Source organism: Callithrix jacchus, chromosome 8, assembly GCF_049354715.1.
Source record: "Callithrix jacchus isolate 240 chromosome 8, calJac240_pri, whole genome shotgun sequence".
NCBI lineage: Eukaryota > Metazoa > Chordata > Mammalia > Primates > Cebidae > Callithrix > Callithrix jacchus.
In genome coordinates this window covers 116,406,479-116,423,850 of record NC_133509.1, presented here as the reverse complement: position 1 = coordinate 116,423,850, position 17,372 = coordinate 116,406,479, and the positions used below count along the sequence as shown (strand labels likewise).

General features: G+C 45.9%; 1 protein-coding gene across 4 annotated transcripts in view; it reads left to right on the top strand.

The window, feature by feature from the left end:
- The first annotated feature begins 13,733 nt into the window (after positions 1–13,733).
- Positions 13,734–17,372, top strand: part of STON2 (stonin 2) — a 189,125-nt gene continuing 185,486 nt past the window's right edge. For all 4 annotated transcript variants that reach the window (XM_078335559.1, XM_078335554.1, XM_078335551.1 and 1 more), the window contains exon 1: positions 13,734–14,206. The gene's annotated coding sequence lies outside the window, so the exon portion shown is untranslated. The remainder of the gene's footprint in view (positions 14,207–17,372) is intronic.

The window sequence follows — 17,372 nt, the reverse complement described above, 5'->3', positions numbered from 1 at the left end:
ACTTGGGAGGCTGAGGGAGGAGAATTGTTTGAACCCAGAAGGTGGAGGTTGCAGTGAGTCGGGATTGCACCTCTGCACTCCAGCCTGGTGACAGAGCCAGACTTCGTCTCAAAAAAAAAAAAAATCTGAAAACCAAGACATTTCAATATCTCTTTAAGGAAAGCACTTTACTCCTTTCTTAGGATTTTTATGGCTGGAGGAGATACACCGCTGTCATCATTCTCTCTTCCTCCCTCCCCCAAGCAACCTCAGCTTCTTTTGTTTCTGTAAAAACGGAAGTGCAGGGCAGAGAAGAACCAAATCCACAATTCAGGCAGTCTCCTTTTTCTCTGTATAGCATTGCTTCTCCCAAAGGTGCACAGTAAATTGGATTGGATCATAGTATAGAAGGCCCAAGCTCCTTTTTTTGTGCTGAAACGTAACCTGCCTCTCCCTAATCATTTTAAATCTGCAACTACCAGTTCCTCGTAAAAGTGTGGCTGCAGTTACCATAATTTCCACTAGAGGACACAAAAGGGCTACCTCTGAGGCAAAGTTTAGGAGCTAAAACTGGGTTTTCCAGAAGTTTTTCAGACGTCTTTTCTGGGGTAGGCAAAATCTGAGGGACAAGTGCTCCCCCGATTTTTTTGCAATAAAATCACTGTAACTTCTAGAAAAATCACAGTGTTAAAAAGTACACTAGACCAGCAGTCTGAGTTATGACATGTACGCAGAGCTTTCTGGCTGATGTCACTGAAGAATGAATGTGACATTCCTCTACCAGCAAGAGATGGATCCCCTGCCTCTAGAAATATTTTCGTCATTATTGCAATTAAATGATGGCTTCTAGAAAGAATGTCTTAGCCACTGGCAGCTGTGTGTGTGGCCTTAGTTGAAAAAAGTTAAACATCTCCAGCTGAGATATTCTAGATGCTCAGTGTGGGCCCAAAATCCAGTGACAGGTGTCCTTATATGAGAACGACGGAGGTCTGAGATTTGACACCCAGAAGAGGAGAAGACACAGAGGAGAGGAAAATGCTTTGTGATGACAGAGGCAGAGATCGGAGTCCAGTTGCCACAAGCCACTCCAGGATCCACCAGGAGCTGGAAGAGGCCAGGAAGGGTTCCCTCCTAAGGCCTCTGGAGGCAGCACAGCCCAGTAGATACCTTGATTTTGACCTTCTGGAACCGAGAACTATGAGAGAGTAAGTGTCTGTTGTTTTAAGACACCAAGTTTGTGGTAATTTGTTACAGTAAGCCTAGGACACTGGCATAGTCACCCTATACCCTGCATGGTCTATGGGTGCGATGTGAAAGGGGCTCCCGGGAGGGCATGAAGAGGTCCTGGATAATACAATGGTTTGTCATCCTCCAAGAGGCTCTATAAACAGTATTGTATAAACATAAACAGATAGAGAGTATGTCTGTGATATTAAAATTTTATCCAGCTTGGCTAACATACTGAAACTCCGTCTCTACTAACAATACAAAAATTAGCCAGGCATGGTGGTGTGCACCTGTAATCTCAGCGACTTGGGAGGCTGACACAGGAGAATCGCTTGAGCCTGGGAGGCAGAGGTTGTGGTGAGCAGAGATAGAGCCACTGCACTCCAGCCTGGGCAACAGAGTGAAACCCTGTCTCAGAAAAAAAAAAATTTTATTCATGGTGGGGAGAAAGGCAATTAGGAGGGGAAAATCTCTAAAAGGGCTCCTTAGAAGAATTATTCTTTAAAAGTTGAGAAATGAAGCTCTAGGCGTGGCGTGGTGGCTCAGGCCTATAATCCCAGCACTTTGGGAGGCCGAGGCAGGTCAATCACTTGAGGTCAGGAGTTTGAGACCAGCCTGGCCAGCATGGTGGGAGTTTGAGGAGCCTTCCTGAATGAGGAGAAGCTGGGTTATAGAAAACAAGCTGGAGTTGGCCAGAATTACAGCATTCTCGAGGCCAGGGGAATGCTGGAGGCCGGGGAATGCTGGAGGCCAGGGGAATGCTGAAGGCCAGGGGAATGCTTGATCTGAAGACAGACACTTCCTCTGTGCTCTCTCGGACTCTCCATCATTTTCATTTCTGCTGTCAACCACCTTGATTAAGGTCCTCCAATCGCATTACATGTCGATGACAATGTTCATGCCATTTCTGTTCCCCTGCCCTTCTGATCTACCCTGGACACCAGAAGAATCTACCTTAAACAAACACACACTTCCTCTCCTCAAGAACCCTCTGTGGCTCACTATTACTGGATACACTCTTCCTAGGCTTGCTACTCAGACTCTAACATCCTCACCGCTTCTTCCTCTCTTATCTAACCAATACTGTTTTCCCCGGATATCACTATGCTAACATATTAATCACATTGACAGTAACCAAAGGGCTTTTTTTTTTTTTTAAGGCAGTCTCACTCTTTTGTCACGCAGGAGTGAAGTGGTGCAGTCTTGGCTCACTGCAACCTCTGACTCCTGGGTTCAAGCGGATTCTCCTGCCTCAGCCTCCTGAGTAGCTGGGATTACAGGAGCGTGCCACCACGCCCAGCTAATTTTTGGTATTTTTAGTAGAGACAGGGTTTCACCATGTTGGCCAGGATGGTCTCGATCTCCTAACCTTGTGATCTACCCACCTCAGCCTCTCAAAGTGCTGGGATTACAGGCGTGAGCCTGGACAAAAGGGCTATTTCTTTGGCTCCATATCTAACCTCTGTGTGAACTCTGGACCCCTCCCAAATTCCTCCTTGTTTGTTTTTGGGGTCCCCAAGCAGGATCAGCTATGGTCTTACTATTTTTTTTTTGGTCCTTATTTTTTAGAGACAGGGTCTCACTCTGTCACCAAGACTAGAGGGCAGTGGTGCAATCTAAGTTTACTGCAACTTCAATCTCCTGGACTCAAGCGATCCTCCTGCCTCAGCCTCCTGGGACAACAGGCATGCACCATCTCGTCCAGCTAATTTTAAAAAAATGTTTTAAAGAGATGGGAGTCTCATTATGTTGCCCAGGCTTATCTCAGACTCCTGGCCTCCACGGATGCTCCTCCCTTAGCCTTCCTAAGTGCTGAGATTACAGAGGCGAGCCACTGTACCTAGCCTAAGTAAATTTAAATAAATATTTGGAGAATATTGATTTGCAATGTTTCTCCTATTAGCCTACCCGGGGCACCGTGTCCAGCCCTAATCAGTAATCTTATTTTCTAAGATTTCTCCTCTCTTTCTTTCTTTTGTTCTTTCTTTCTTTCTTTCTTTCTTCTTTCCCTTTTTCTTTTTCTTTCTTTCTCTCTCTCTTTCTCTCTTTCTTTCTTTTTCTTTCTTTCTTTCTCTCTCTTTCCTTTCCTTCTTTCTTTCTTTCTTAGTTGGAAATATACATTTAAAAAAGACAAAAGTTACCTAATTATCACTCAAGTTCCAGAAGCCATAAAGGAAAAGATTGATACGTTTGACCGCAAAATGAAAACAGTACATGTGATGAACCTGCTGTGATCAAGTCAAAAAGCAAATGTCAAAGTGGGAAAACACCTGCACTCCATTTTCCAGCAAGAGATTAATTTCCTGAAGACATAAAACCTCATAGAAATCCATAAGGATCAACTAATATTATAGGAAAAGTTAGCAAACATGATTAACAGTTCACAGAAAATGAAATGCATATGACTTTTACTACGGGGAAGATAGCCTCATTAGCAAAAGAAATGCAAACAAAAACTACACTGAGAGCTCTTTGGAGATTCTTACTGGGAAAGTGGGACCACCTTATATAACAACGTCCCCCTGGGGCGCCACTTCTGAGTGACCTGCAGTTGCTTCCTGCGCACACTGTGTTTCCCACAGCTGGGGTCTGCTTCTCTCTGCTTCTCAGCTTCTCACTGGTGTGGAAGAAGCAACATTGGAAGGTGGGAACTGGAAGCAGTGTATGGAGGGCCTGTAGGGTGGATACAAAGCTTGAAGATCAAGCTGGGTGTGGTGTCTTACACCTGTGATCCCAGCACTTTGGGAGGCTGAGGTGGGTGGATCACCTGAGGTCAGGAGTTCGAGACCAGCCTGGCCAATATAGTGAAACCCCGTCTCTACTAAAAATACAAAAAATTAGCTGGGTGTGGTGGCAGGTGCCTGTAATCCCAGCTACTAGGGAGGCTGAGCCAGCAGAATCACTTGAACCTGGGAGGCTGAGGTTGCAGTGAGCCAAGATCACACCATTGCACTCCAGTCTGGGCAACAAGAATGAGACTCCATCTTAAAAAAAAAAAAAAAGCTGGATCTTTTGTTTCTCATGTCATTGCACTCAATGACTGGGGAAATAAGATGACTCCTCAGGTTGCTGCCAGCTGTTCTCTGCTACCCCAGGGTTTTGAAAAAACAAGTCACATGCAGTGACTCACACCCAGAATCCCAGCACTTTGGGAGACTGAGGTGGAAGGATTGCTTGAGCCCAGGAGTTTGAGACCAGTCTGGGCAACAAAGTGAGACTCTGTCTCTACAAAAAGTAAAAAACTAGCTGGGTGCGTTGGTGCATGCCTCTAGTCTTAGCTACTCAGGAGGCTGAGGCAGGAGGATCGCTTGAGACCACAAGTTCAAGACCAGCCAGGCAACATAGGGAGACCCTTGTCTCTCTCAAAAAAAAAAAAAAGAAATTAGCCAGACATAGTGGCATGTGCCTGTGGTCCCAGCTACTTGGAAGGCTGAGGTGGGAGAATCCCTTGGGCCTGGGAGGTCAAGGCTACAGTGAGCTGTGATCTTGCCACTGCACTCCAGCCTGGGCAACAGAACAAGACCTTGTCTCAGAAATAAATAAATCCATAAAATAGGGTGGGTGGTGGAGGAGGAAGGCACAGGGCCAACTTCCTTAGAAGGCAGCTGGCAGCCAGCGAGAGCTCCTGGAGCTGGCACTTTGCACAGCTGAGGGGTCCCCTCACCGGTCACAGGCACACCTTCCAGTCAGTGCTGGAATTCTTGTAAGCACAGCTTGGTTCCCTTGGCTGTATTTCAAGGGATGTCTCGGCATTTTGGTGACATTGTTTGCCTCTCCTGTCCTGAGACTGGCTATGCCTCCAACCTGACTGGTTCCTGATAAATAATATGAACAGAAGCTCTCTTCCCCATTGGGACACAGGAAGCTGGCTTGTCCCCAAGAAGGCTGGCCAAGGACTGGCAGTGGTTTTGAAGGCAGAAAACAAGCCTGCTGGGCTGTGAAAGGAAGCGGCAGGGTGTGAGGAGAGCAATGGCTTCCGTGAGAGCAGCAGAGAGAGGTTTTGAAAGAGACTTGGAACCGGGTGCAATGGCTCACGCCTGTAGTCCCAGCACTTTGGGAGGCCAAGGAGGGTGGATCACAAGGTTAAGAGATCAAGACCATCCTGGCCAGTGTGGCAAAATCATCTCTACTAAGAACACTAAAATTAGCTGGACGTGGTTGCACACACCTATAGTCCCAGCTACTCAGGAGGCTGAGGCAGGAGAATCGCTTGAACCCGGGAGGTGGAGATTGCAGTGAGCCAGGATCATGCCACAGCACTCCAGCCTGGCAATGGTGTGAGACTCTGTCTCAAAAAAAAAAAAACAAACAAGAGAGACTTGGAGATACATGTGACCCCCAACAAATCTTCAGTGGATAAAATGCTTGGTGTGTGTTAGCTTTTAACTAGAGAAGGATTCACAGTAATTTGTAAATGATTATGTTTTGGTCATGACCCCTTTATTCCTCTTTTTCTCAAAGAATGTGGACTGTAATTACACACAAGGGAGAGTAGGAGTTATTCTAACCCTGACTGGTGCCAGATGAGTTCATGAGTGCAAAGGATGTTTCCCAAGTGGCATTTGGGAGAATTTTTTTTTAATGCAGAAACTCTAAAATTAACCGGAAACTGGACCAGGCATGGTGGCTCACGCCTGTAATCCCAGCACTTTGGGAGGCCGAGACAGGCGGATCACCTAAAGTCAGGAGTTCGAGACCAGCCTGGCCAACATAGTGAAACCCCATCTCTACTAAAAATACAAAAATTAGTTGGGAATGATGGGAGTTGACTGTAATCCCAGCTGCTCGGGAGGCTGTGGCAGGAGAATGGCTGCAACGCAGGAGGCAGAGGTTGCAGTGAGCCAAGATTGCACCACTGCACTCCAGCCTAGGTGACAGAGTGAGACTTTGTCTCAAAAAAAGAAAAAAGAAAAAGAAGAAACTATGGTAACAATGCAAATGTTTCTAAGTTAATACCATAGCCGGGCATGGTAGCTCACGCCTGTAATCCCAGCACTTTGGGAGGCCAAGGTGGGCAGATCGAGAGGTCGGGAGATCGAGGCCAACCTGGCCAACATGATGAAACCCCACCTCTACTAAAAATTAAAAAATTAGCTGGGTGCGGTGGCACATGCCTATAATCCCAGCTACTTGGGAGGCTGAGGCAGATTTGCTTGAACCTGGGAGTCGGAGGTTGCAGTGAGCTGAGATCACACCACTGTACTCCAGCCTGGGAAACAAAAGCGAAACTCCAACTCAAAAAACAAAAAAAAAAAAATTATAGTACCATAGATATACTGTATATCTATTTGTGTGCTGTATGTATATCTATTTGTGTGCTGTATGCATATCTGTATATTATAAGGAAAAAGAGAAATTTCTTTGCCTCCGTCAAGAAACCATTTTCACCCCTCTGCAGGTGATACGGCCCCTTGGAGCATGCGCAATGTGAGGGTATGGCCGCACTGTTTGTAATAGCAAAAGATTAGCAATAACTTAAATGTCCATCAAAAGGACTGGTTAAATCAATTATGCTATAATACGTCCAAGGAATATAACACTAAGTAGCCACAAAAAGACATGAGGAGTCTTTCTGTGTACCGATATGATAAGAGCTCCAAAATACAGTCAGTGAAAAACGCGAGGGGCACAATGCTTATGGCGGTACCGTTTTTGTAAAAGTGAAGAGAAAGTATAGCTACATGTATTTTCATGTGCCTAAATTATCACAGAAAAAACTATACATAGAACGTATATTTTTTGACATTGGTGACATCAGTGTGCTTAGAGGGAAGGAAACTGGATGCTAATAGGACTGTATACCCTGAGCCATGTAATTGTGCTACCTATTCTGACTTTAAATTAAAAGTGAGAAATCCAATTTTAAAGTTACACTCACGATTTTTTGTGCATTTTTTTTTTTCTTTCTGAGACGGAGTTTTGCTCTTCTTACCCAGGCTAGAGTGCAATGGCGCGATCTCGGCTCACCGCAACCTCCGCCTCCTGGGTTCAGGCAATTCTCCTGCCTCAGCCTCCTGAGCAGCTGGGATTACAGGCACGCGCCACCATGCCCAGATAATTTTTTGTATTTTTAGTAGAGACGGAGTTTCACCATGTTGACTAGGATGGTCTCGATCTCTTGACCTCGTGATCCACCCGCCTCGGCCTCCCAAAGCGCTGGGATTACAAGCTTGAGCCACCACGCCTGGCCGCATCTTTTTTTTTTTTTTAGTTGGAGTTTTGCTTTTGTTGCCCAGGCTGGAGTGCGATGGCGCAATCTCAGCTCACTGCAACCTCCACTTCCCAGGATCAAGTGATTCTCCTGCCTCAGCCTCCCAGGTAGCTGGGATTACAGGCACCTGCCACCACACCTGGCTAATTTTTTGTATTTTTAGTAAAGACAGGGTTTCGCCATATTGGCCAGGCTGGTCTCAAACTCCTGACCTCAGGCAATCCACCCACCTTGGCCTCCCAAAGCTCTAGGTTTACAGGCTTGAGCCACCACACCCAGCTGGTGCATCTTATTAAAACATTAGTGGCTGGCTGCAGTGGTTCATGCCTGAATCCCAGCACTTTGGGAGGCCGAGGTGGGCAGGTCATTTGAGCCCAGGAGATCAAGACCAGCCTGGGCAACATGTCAAAACACCATCTCTACAAAACGTACAAAAATTAGCCAGCCATGGTGGTACACACTTATAGTCCCAGCTACTCGGTAGTCTGAGGCAGGAAGATCACTTGAGCCTCACTTGAACCCAGAAGGCGGAGGTTACAGTGAACCAAGATGGCATACTACACTTTAGCCTGGGCAAGAGAGTAAAGACCTGTCTCAAAAAATACAGTGATCACGAAATTACTGTGTTCCCCCTTTATATCACCAATTGAAGGATTCTCTTATTTGTTGAATTTAGAAACCTGATAGAATATATTCTTTTGCCAACAGTTGTATAATCTTGGAGTAAAGTTTTTATCACCTTGGAGTTTTTCTTTTTTTTGAGACTGAGTTTCGCTCTTGTCACCCAGGCTGGAGTGCAATGGCGCGATCTTGGCTCACTGCAACCTCCGCCTCCTTGGTTCAGGCAATTCTCCTGCCTCAGTCTCCTGAGTAGCTGGGATTACAGGCACGCGCCACCATGCCCAGCTAATTTTTTGTATTTTGAGTAGAGACGGGGTTTCACCATGTTGACCAGGATGGTCTCGATCTCTTGACCTCATGATCCACCCGCCTCGGCCTCCCAAAGTGCTGGGATTACAAGCTTGAGCCACCGTGCCCGGCCCACCTTGGAGTTTTTCATAACACCTGCGCAACTGGAAGAAAACTTTACACTGATCTCAAAAATGGAATTTCCCATGCTCCCCATTTTTATTTCTCTGCTCAAACGTATACTTAATTTCCATATAGCCACATGTTGATTATCCACACTGGAGTTTATAGGACTTTTCGCACCTGTCACAGTAACTCATTGAGCAAAGAGTCATTTCCTGATGTGGTGAATATTTTGAGACCAAAATTCTCCCCCAAATATTCCTGCCATTAATGACTCATATTCTAGGCATGGAGACTCACAAGCCAATGAGGAGCTCTTTACACATTCAATTTCCTGAATCCTTTCCCTTCTTGTTGTTAAGGTTGTCACTCAATTAGATGACACACTACAGTTCACCGAAGCTTCAGTTAGGCTCTCATCTGGACTCAGTCACCAGGTTGCCATCAACAAGTATGAAGTGAGTGCTGATTGCAAATTCATGGACTCCACACGGGCATCAATCTTCATAGTAATGCATGATTTAATCCTGCCAGAGCTTTTTGGTGATGATTAACTTATATAATCATGGGGGACAGGGGAAACCATGAAGGATCCCTGACATTCTTTTCAGAGAGTGTGGAAACACTGTAAATACAGCAGTGTGTCTTGTTTAATGTCGTTGATTATCATTTAGGAACCCAGAATGCGCAAGGCCTTAAACTAGGAGTTTAAGTCTTTCCTTTGAGCAGCCGACAATCTAGCAGGAGAACAGGCACATTAGCACACGTAGTAAACTTAGAAACTGAGAAATAACCAAGTACAGCTGAACACACTTACCCCAAAAATGATACGACTGAAGCAGCCTGCAACTAGGCTATCGCTGTGACTGTACAGGAGAGTGTATTGCAGTGATTCCAGTATTTGCCAAGTATTAGGTCCTTATTGAAAAAAAATTAAAAGATTCATGTAATAGTTGTCCCTTTTATTTTTATTTATTGAAAAGGAGTTTCCTCTTGTTGCCCAGGCTGGAGTGCAATGGCGCTATCTAGGCTCACCACAACCTCTGCTTCCCAGGTTCAAGCGATTCTGCCTCAGCCTCCCGAGTACCTGGGATTACAGGCATGCACCACCACGCCCAGCTAATTTTGTATTTTTGTAGAGACGGGGTTTCTCCATGTTGGTCAGGCTGGTCTCGAATTTCCGACCTCAGGTGATCCACGCTCCTCGGCCTCCCAAAGTGCTGAGATTACAGGCATGAGCCGCTGCACCTGGCCTTAGTTGTCCTATTTTTATTTATTCAGCTAATAAATCAGGAAAGCCGCAAATCCATTTACCAGCCCCTTGCAGTAACTCCTGACCTCCACCAGGGGACCTCAGCGCATGTTTTTAACCAGAAGTCTGCGAATGGGACACCGTTCAGAAAAGTTTGACAAGGTGACTTGTCATCATTCACTTAATTTGTTTATAGCTCTCTGTGCGTGACTAATGTAAGGATAGACTGAATGACTGTCTTGGAGACATCCATAAGATAAAAGAGAAGCATGGGCTCTGGAATCTGAAGGCTTGATTCCATTTCTGCCTCCGTTGTGGCTGTGTGATGCTGGCGAATCACAGACCTCAAGTTGAAATGATGAGCATCATAATCACCCATGCCCTTCCTTCCTTACACCGCCCCCACCCCTAAGCTTCTAAGAGAGCTCACAAAGAAGCTGCTTCACTCACCCAGTGGCTGCCCTGCCTCCCTGTCCAGAACTCTCCAGCCTGCACCCTGCCCCGCCCCGCCCCGCCCTCCCATCTCTCCTGCCACGTCTGCAGCTCTGCAGAGACTGATAATCCCAAACCGGGAGCAACTCAGGAGCAAGGTAACAATAATGGATGTTAAGTGCTTATTCCGGACGAGTAGACTGCAGCTGCTCCATGATGGTTTGTTCCTGTCCCCTATGAATATTCTCCAAGTAAAAGAAAGGTTTAGATTTGCACCACCCACCACCCATTCAGCAGTTACTTGTCCCCTGTGGCCATGAACACTTGGAATGTGGCTAGTCCCAGTGAGTCATGCTCTAACTGTAAAACCACACAGTCTTGAAAGCCTTCACAGGAAAAGCAGGTTGACAGTATTGTTTTAGTCCATTCAGACTGCTATAACAAGGTACCACAAACTGGGTAGCTTATAAACAGAAATTTATTTCTCGCAGTTCTAGAGGCTGTAAAGTCCAAGATCAGGGCCCCTAGCAGATTCTGTGTCTGATGAGGGCCCACTTTCTGGTTCATAGATGGCACCTTTTCTTTCTATCCTCATGGTAGAAGGAGTGAGGGAGTCTCTCAGGCCTCTTTTCTTTTTTCTTTTTTCTATTTTTGAGTCAGTCTCACTCTGTTATCCAGGCTGGAATGCAGTGACACAATCTTGGCACATTGCAACCTCCGCCTCCCTGGTTCAAGCCATTCTCCCACCTCAACCTCCCGGGCTTAAGCAATTCTCCTGCCTCAGACTCTTGAGTAGCTGGGATTACAGGGACACACCACCAGGCCCGGCTAATTTTTGTATTTTTAGTAGGGATTTCGCCGTGTTGGCCAGGCTGGTCTCAAACTCCCGACCTCAGGTGATCCACCCGCCTCGGCCTTCCAAAGTCCTGGGATTACAGGTGTGAGCCACCACACCTGGCCTTAGGCCTCTTTAAAAAAAAAAAAAATTATTATGTATTTATTTATTTTCATAGAGATGCAGTTTTGCCCTGGCTGATCTCCAACTGGCCTCAAGCAATCCTCCCTCCTTAGTCTCCTGAGTGCCAGGATTACAGGCCTCTCCTATAAGGGCTCTAACCCCATTCATGAGGGCCCCAACCTCATGACCTAATCAATCGCCTCCCAAAGGGCTCGCTTTCTAATACCATCATCACCTTGGGAGTTAGTATTTCACCAAATAAATTTTGAGGGGAAAAGAACATTCAGACCATAGCAAGTATTTTCATTAATGCTTTTTATTTGATTATATGTAAAGATGATAATAGATTTGATATATTAGGTTAAGTAAAAATATATTATTAAAATTAATGTAGCTACTGAAAGTTTCAAATTATATGTGTAACTCATATTGCTATAGGTCAGTATTAGTCTTCACACAGATTTTAAGGTTCTGTCCTGCTCTGAGTTTTCATGATTGAAGCATAAGCAGTCTTAGAGGGGAAAAGAAGTTTCAGCAACCCTACAGAAACACACATGGGGATCTGCATGGGGTGTGTGTGTGTGTGTGTGTGTGTGTGTGTGGTATTGTTTATAGCATGAAGAAAAAAGCTGAGAACAACCTAAACATTCAACAGAAAGGGACTGGTTAATACGTGATAGTACATCCATGGGACATGTACAAGCATTAAAAAGGCAAGACATTTCCCATAAGAATCACTTGAGACACTTACTAAAAATATCAACATAGGCCAGATATGGTGGCTCATGCTTGTAATCCCAGCACTTTGGGAGGCCAAGGTTAGAGCATCACTTAAAGGCAGGAGTTTGTAACCAGTCTGGGCAACATAGTAAGACCCTGTCTCTACAAAAAAATTAAAAACAGCCAGGTGTAGTGGTGCATCTCTGTAGTTCATGCTACATGGGAGGCTGAGGTGGGAGAATCACTTGAGCCCAGGAGATTAAGGCACAGTGAGCTACGATTGTGCCACTACACTCCAGACTTGCGAGCAGAGCAAGACCCTTTCTCTCTCTCTCTCTCTCTCTCTCTCTCTCTCTCTCTTCCCTCTCTCTCCCTCTCCCTCTCTCTGCACACACACACACATTGTGTGTGTGTGTGTGTGTGTGTGCGCGCGCGTGTATAATCTCACACACAAAAAAAGACTTCCCCAGGTGCCTCCCTGAGAAATTCTGAATCAGCAGGTTTGGAGTGAAACCTGTCAATCTCCATGTTTAAAAAGCATCCCGGCCGGGCGCGGTGGCTCAAGCCTGTAATCCCAGCACTTTGGGAGGCCGAGGCAGGTGGATCACGAGGTCAAGAGATCGAGACCATGCTGGTCAACATGGTGAAACCCCGTCTCTACTAAAAATACAAAAGTTATCTGGGCGCGTGCCTGTAATCCCAGCTGCTCAGGAGGCTGAGGCAGGAGAATTGCCTGAACCCAGGAGGCGGAGGTTGCGGTGAGCTGAGATCGTGCCATTGCACTCCAGCCTGGGTAACAAGAGCGAAACTCCGTCTCAAAAAACAAATCAAATCAAAACAAAACAAAACAAAAAACAAAAAGTACCCCTGAGAAATTCTGATTTATAGACAAGTTTCCAGACACTAAAACAATTGGTAAGTATATATAATTGCGTGGAAAAGACATGCAAGCTAGTGTTTGGGCTACTATTCTATGATGCATTTTTGTTTATAAAACAGGATTACATATGTATGTTTGTGTGTAGAAATATACATATTAATATATAGAATAGATTTGGGGCCGAGCGCGGTGGCTCACGCCTGTAATCCCAGCACTTTGGGAGGCTGAGGCAGGTGGATCACGAGGTCAAAAGATTGAGACCATCTTGGTCAACATGGTGAAACCCCGTCTCTACTAAAAATACAAAAAAATTTAGCTGGGCATGGTGGCGCGTGCCTGTAATCCCAGCTACTCAGGAGGCTGAGGCAGGAGAATTGCCTGAACCCAGGAGGCGGAGGTTGCGGTGAGCCGAGATCGCGCCATTGCACTCCAGCCTGGGTAACGAGAGCTAAACTCCGTCTCAAAAACAAAACAAAAAAAAGAAAAAAAAGAAAGAAAGAAAGAAAAGAAAAGATTTGGAAATATATAAGCCCAGCTGCTATAGGTGATTGCCTCTTAGAAACAGGGAAAAAGAAAGGGACTTTGCATCTTTACTTGCATACTTCACTGCTTGTTTGTTTATGCATCGCTTACAGGAGCGGGGAGGAACCTCCTTGTGATTTCATCAGTTCCCAAGGGTTTGGAGAGGGAAGCCAGGGGTGAGGCAGTCAGCTGCGCTCACAGCATGGCCTCACAGCCCAGGGACAGCCCATCATGAAATCCCTTGGGTTGCCCCCACCCTGCACCCTCATTCTTCCCGCTAGCCCCAGATGGGCTCTGCCCTCGACCTGTGGCTCTTCCCCCTCTGCCCTGATGCAAAGGGACCCCGACTTGGGAGGAGGCTTTCTAGATCGCAGCTTGGCCTGAGGCAGAGCCAGAATGATGAGGTCACCCGGCACAGCTGCTAACTATTTCAAGGAAACAGGTGGCGGCTCTGGCCTCTTCATGGGCTTGGAGGTTTCTGGGAGAGGCCTCTTCAAGGGCGTCCTTGAAGCCCAACCACAGATGTCCCTGTGGTTGGGACAGGGGAGCACAAGGTAACAGTCTGCATATTGCTTCAACGGGAGGGCTTTAGAAATACCGTGCCAGAGCTGCACCCCAGACCAACAAAACCAGACTCTCCAGGATGGGGCCAAGGTATCAGCAATGTGGAAAGCTTTCAGGTGATTGCAATGCGCAACCGAGGTTCAGACCCCTGCCTAACCCTTGCTACTAGAGGCCCTGGACCAGCAGCATTCCCTGGAAGCTTATTATGCAGAATCTCAGAATCTGCATTCCAAGATCCCTGGGAGATTTGTGTGCAAAGAGCTTGGAAGCGCTGCTGCTGTAGGTAGACGCGGAGCTAGGGGCTCTGGGGGCTGCAAAAGGGGTGAAATGCTAGCTGAGCCGTTGACTTCTCCTCCTGAATGTAATGAAGATACTGAAGTCTTCGTCTTGGATTGTGGTGATGATTAAGCTTGACGACGTCTGTACCAGGTACTGAGCACTCAGTAGATATGAGCTTGTTTTGTTAGGATCCTTACTGTTTTCATCCTGAAATGCAACCTGCTCAGTTGGCCTGCCTGCTGTGAGCATGTGCTGGCTATGTTTTTTGTCCAGCTCAGCCCTCGTTCGGCAGGCATCAAATGTCTTTTCTCTCTGGGAGCCCAGACACAGGGACCAGAAAGTTCACAGCTCAGTCCAGACAGTCTCTGATCCCAGAGTTGTTTTTCCTGTGAAAATCATGTGATTGCTTCATCGTTAGGGAAAGTCAAACAATAAAAGGGTGTAGGTTCTCGTAATTGCTGTGGAAGCTGCAAATGTGGTGTGTTTCTGTGCCAGCTGGAGAGGAGAAGGGTTTGGGAAGGAGGTTGCCAAATTCTGCCTCCCAGACTTCTTGGTCGTGGTTCAGCTCTGGACTGACAGTCTGAGGAGGTGGGCCTGTGATGACTGGAGAATCAATCACTGATCTAACAGTACACAGCAGTAAGGGATGCTGTGCTTCCAAGGATAGCAGTCTCTCAATAATAGCACTTTCTTTAAAAGCCCTCTTCATTCATTTAAAAAAAATTAATAAGCATTTCCTAAGTGCCAGGCATTGTATTGTTATTTCATCATCAAAGTTACCCTTTGGGGCTAGTATTATCCTCGTTTTACAGGCAAGAAAACAGACTCAGAGATGTTTGGTTTCAGGGTTAAACAGCCACTGGATGACAGAATTGGAATTCATAGAGAGGTTCTGAGTCCACAGTCCCCCTCTGGGTCACTCTATGCTGCTACTTCTCTCCAATCCAGGAAAACATAGTGTTGGAGAATGGGGTCCCTTTCAGTGAAAAACTGGGTTGTTTGTTATCCTTTGTGCTTTTCCCTCCTACTGTTGAGACCGGCACCATCTCCCCAAGTCCCTCTGCCAATCTCTTCATTCTCAGAGAGGGAGGACATTAGTCCACTATGAACTACAGTGTTGCATTCGCAAACTGAAAGAATTGTAAATGACATCTCTTACTTTCTTTCACCTTTCCATTCAAGAAACATTTATTGAAAATGTCAAGAATTACACAGATAATAAAAAGGAGACATGGGACAGGAGTGTGGCAGAATGAGTCCTGGCCTCGGGGGGAGTGGAGGATATGTGGTAGTTTTATAGGTCAAAAAGGAGGGATTTCAGGCAATGGGAACAGCACAAGCAAAGGTACAAAGACAGGGAGTAGATCTTTATGCAGATCTATTTTTCTTTTCTTTGTTATCACTAAAATGAAAGTTTCCTGAAAGACAAGTCATTTGGAATTATTTTTATTTATTATTTTTTTATTTCATTTCATTTCTTTTCATTTTTTTGGAGACAGAGTTTGACTCTTGTTGCCCAGGCTGGAGTGCAATGGTGCAATCTCAGCTCACTGCAACCTCTGCCTCCCAGGTTCAACCGATTCTCCCGCCTCAGCCTCCCAAGTAACTGGAATTACAGGCATGTGCCACCATGCTGAGCTCATTCTGTATTTTTAGTGGAGATGGGGTTTCACCATGTTGGTCAGGCTGGTCTTGAATTCCTGACCTCAAGTGATCCACCCGCCTCGGCCTCCCAAAGTGCTGGGATTACAGGCATAAGCCACCACACCCAGCCCACCAATTGGAATTTTTAAGAGCAAAGTTTATTTTGAATTTTAAATGAATTCAAAATAATAAAATTCATAGTATCCAAAAATTCCTAACATTATGACCCAGGCATTATCCTAAACACTTGATGTACATTAACTCATTCGATCCTCATAAGGACCTATAAGGTGGGTGATGATATCCCCATTTTAGAAATGAAGAAACTGAGGCACAGAGAGGCTAAGTAAATTGCCCAAAGCCTGTTAGATGGTTTAACGATTGAGTGACTGAGCCAGGATCCAAACCCAGGCCTCCTGGCTCCCAAATCTTCAATGTTCCCCATCTGCTATATTGCCTCTCCAAGGCCAAATAGTCTAATATATTGCTGCAGCCTCTAGCAATCGCATTTTGGAAGTACTTTTTCTTTTCTTTTTTTTTTTTTGAGATAGAGTTTCACTCTTTTTACTCAGTTGCTGGAGTGCAATGGCGCAATCTCAGCTCACCGCAACCTCCATCTCCTGGGTTCAAGCAATTCTCCTGCCTCAGCCTCCCGAGTAGCTGGGACTACAGGCATGCACCACCATGCCCAGCTAATTTTTGTATTTTTAGTAGAGGTGGGGTTTCACCATGTTGACCAGGATGGTCTCGATCTCTTGACCTTGTGATCCACCCATCTCAGCCTCCCAAAGTGCTGGGATTATAGGTGTGAGCCACTGCGCCCGGCTGGAAGTACTTTTTCATAACTCATTTCTAGTATACAGCACAGCTGTGGCCCAGGAGACCTGTGGCTTTCCTATAAATATCTGTGTAGTAAAATAATAATAGCAGTTAATATTGGTCGAGTACCTGCTAATATTTATCAAGTTCAAGGCATATTTAATGCTCACCGAAACCCTCTGACAGAAGTGGATTGTTCTCCCCACTTAGTAACTATAGAAGTAGAGCTCAGAAGCTGACCCAGGTTGGCCCAGCTAGAGCTGGCAGAGCTGAGTGAGCCATCCAGGCCATCTGAAGCCAGAGTGTCCCTTCCCAGCAGCACTCCCATGGGGCCTTTCTGTCATGGGAGTCATTTAACTTTCCTGTTTCCTGGTTTTCTTGTTTGTCAAATGGGATGAATAAATAGTATCTGTGTATAACAGTGTAGATTGCAGAGAATTCTCTGGTGCACAATCTCATTTGAATCTCCCAGCAAGCCTATCAAGAACAACACCCCTCTAATGAACTCAAGAGATCTTTAGGTTCTAACCACTGCTTTCCCAGAGGGTGCTCTCCTTGGTAATTCACAGGCTGGTGAGGCAATCCACACTCCAGGCAGTTCCCCTGGATAAAGAATCCAGCCTAAACCTCTGCCTTCCACACACTGCCACTGGTGGGGACAATAGAACAGGAAGAGCAGTCTCGGGCCAGCCACAGTGGTTCATGCCTGTAATCCCAGCACTGTAGGAGGCTGAGATGGGAGCATCACTGAAGACCAGGAGTTGGAGACCAGCCTGGGCAACATAGTGAGACCCTGTCTCTACAAATAAATTAAAAACTAGCCAGAGATGGTGACACACCCTTATAATCCCAG